Raw genomic sequence first — 2,496 nt, 5'->3', positions numbered from 1 at the left:
GGATTTAAATGACTGCGAAAGGATTCGGAAAGCATAAGGTTACGCAAAACACCAGTGACAGGTACGTACTGGAACGTGTCTCCAGCAGTCAAGACATGCTCTTCAGGTTTTGTATACGGAAGGCATTCTTTGGCGAACTGCTCTCGCTTGTGCTTGCTCAGCACATGTTCAAAAATCTCGTCTAGGAAGTCACAGGTAAGCAACGAGTGCATGTCCTTTCCGAACTGCAGAGGATGGATGTCTTCCTTGCAGACAACTCTCCCCTCAAGGAGAAAATGGATAAAAATAAACAGTCCATCAACGGAGGAATTGCTGGACAAGTATCCAGCCCTGACACTTCGGGAAATGGTAAGCTTCAAAAAAGTTGAGCATCAGGCTGGTTTACTGATACGGTTTTCAACAAGCAGTAATACTCATTCCATCCTTCAGGTTTCAGAGACATGAAAAATACAACCAGCTGTTGTAAGAGGCTAAATAAATTGAGAAAGCATTAGATTCAGTTGAAACATAAGCAGTGCTTGCACTAACCAGGATGTGGAGATAAATTGTAGAAGGTTGCACTTTTGAAAACAAAACAAAATGAGCAGGGGGGGGGGGGGGAGTGTACAGTGCACTGTACACAGGTGTCTTGCATATCAGGGGAGGCGAAACAAGACGCATGTGTACTGCGTGTTGTCTGTGCATGTTAACGAATCCCAGTTGGTTGAAATTATCCAGAGCCTTCCACTATGGCGCGCCCCTTATACCCGAGTTGCTTCTGGACATTAAACTCTCATAAACCAGTCACCATATTTAGCAGTTCTGCTGAATGGTGGAGCAGTGGAAATGCGCTGTCATATGAACTTTAATGGTCATCTTGCTACGACACTTCCCCACGCCTGTTTTCACACACTTAAAGAGCACGTATCGTACACACTGGGGCAGAAGCAAAAAATCACAGGCACTGCATGGTTATTTCACTGAAATTTGTCACACAAAGCAATCGGTGTTTATAGAGTTTTTCATTACATAAAAGCATGTTGATGGAGACACGCGTTACAATTTTCATTGATTCTCCCTGCCATTAATTCTGACACATAATTATGATCGGCATTTCCTCCAATCTCGTGAAATCTAAATTAACGAGGTGTTACTGTGTTTGGTTATGGGGTGTCCACTGTTGGCAAAGGACAATGGTCACACAGTCAGTGGGAGACTCCTTTATTCTGCAGTGGGCATAGTTTGATGATTACAACGCTGTGTTAGTGTTGTGGTGGTGATGTATTATTACAGTGACTAAATATCCCAGTGTTGAATTTTGTAGCACCGGGGTTTTATTTGATTAGGTTCTCTCTCTGCTTGCTTTGAATTGCCAATCCGTTGAGACTGTACTGTTAACTTGTGGCTACGTTTTCATTCATAATTTTCAGATTCACCAGGAGTTCATGGAAATCTGCAAGGTTGACTTCGAACGAAAGTTACTTGGCTTCATAAATGGTCATGGACAAAGATTGTTCAGCATCCTTAAAACATCACGCACAGCACAAAAAATTTTCAGCGAGGTACAAAAGGCAATTGCTGACAGTGAAGGTGACGCAAAGAAATGTACGTTTTGAGAAATTGTTTATTCATTCTAATTTCATGCATTTTATTTTCTTGTTTCTGTAATTGTCCACTTCTACGAATTTCCTTTCCCTTGTGCACAGATTGCTTTGCTGTTGGCGTACTTCAACTCCTACCACACTTAGTGAAAGAGGAGGCATTCTACCTAAGAGGACCGGTAAGATTTTACTTGATTTCCTGTTTGGTTTTTGGCTTGCTTGAAAGTGCCTTGTTTTCTATAAATTCCATTTGATTACAGGACAGCTACCCTTGCATTGTCATGAATGACAAGCCACATACTGCAACAAATGTGTGTGCAACATTCGAAAACATGAAAGTGGAACCAATAGATGTGATAAGTGGATTCGCCACAGTCATGGAAATATATTGGGTCATGAACATCGAATACTCCAAAAAAAACAAGAACACCTTTGCTGTTTTAGAGCATTTCTGTGGCCTAAAATCAAAGCCCCTGAAGCCAGTCACGCTGCGGGCGATTGCTTTGCTGGAAAAAGCCAATTAAGCCATTCCAGCAAGAAATAAACATTGCATCGTTTGAAGACAATTTGTTGGTCTGGTTCTTTTTGGAGCAGCCATATAAGCCCACTGCTTCATATTGCTTGTAACTTTTGTTAGCCAACATTCAGGCTGGTGGTTGCCTCATCAACAACAAAGCAGAGCTGCTTGCAAAAGGTGGTTGCGATCACTACTATCCAGGGTATAGTAAGTATTCCTAAAATTAGTTCCCGATACTACCTCCAGAGGTAGTAAATGCCACTATAGGTAGTTGCCCTTACTACATTAAAGGTAGCTCTACTTACTACCTCCAGAGGTAGTAAATGCCACTATGGGTAGTTGCCGTTACTACATTAAAGGTAGCTCTACTTACTACCCCAAGGGTAGTACCTGTTACTT

At 41.9% G+C, this 2,496-nt stretch overlaps 1 long non-coding RNA gene across 2 annotated transcripts; it reads left to right on the top strand.

Annotated features, from left to right (window-relative positions):
- Positions 1-253: 253 nt before the first annotated feature.
- On the top strand, positions 254-2,127 carry LOC144119052 (uncharacterized). 2 transcript variants are annotated; one of them, XR_013312244.1, is made up of 4 exons: positions 254-348; positions 1,410-1,584; positions 1,686-1,759; positions 1,841-2,127. It is a non-coding gene; the product is annotated as an uncharacterized LOC144119052 (long non-coding RNA). The 2 variants fall into 2 exon arrangements; XR_013312243.1 differs by lacking the exon at positions 1,841-2,127 and having other exon boundaries at positions 1,686-1,833.
- The last annotated feature ends 369 nt before the right edge of the window (positions 2,128-2,496 follow it).

This window comes from Amblyomma americanum, chromosome 2 (assembly GCF_052857255.1).
Source record: "Amblyomma americanum isolate KBUSLIRL-KWMA chromosome 2, ASM5285725v1, whole genome shotgun sequence".
Classification (NCBI taxonomy): domain Eukaryota; kingdom Metazoa; phylum Arthropoda; class Arachnida; order Ixodida; family Ixodidae; genus Amblyomma; species Amblyomma americanum.
The sequence above is the reverse complement of the archived record's forward strand: the minus strand, read 5'-3'. Positions and strand labels throughout refer to the sequence as shown.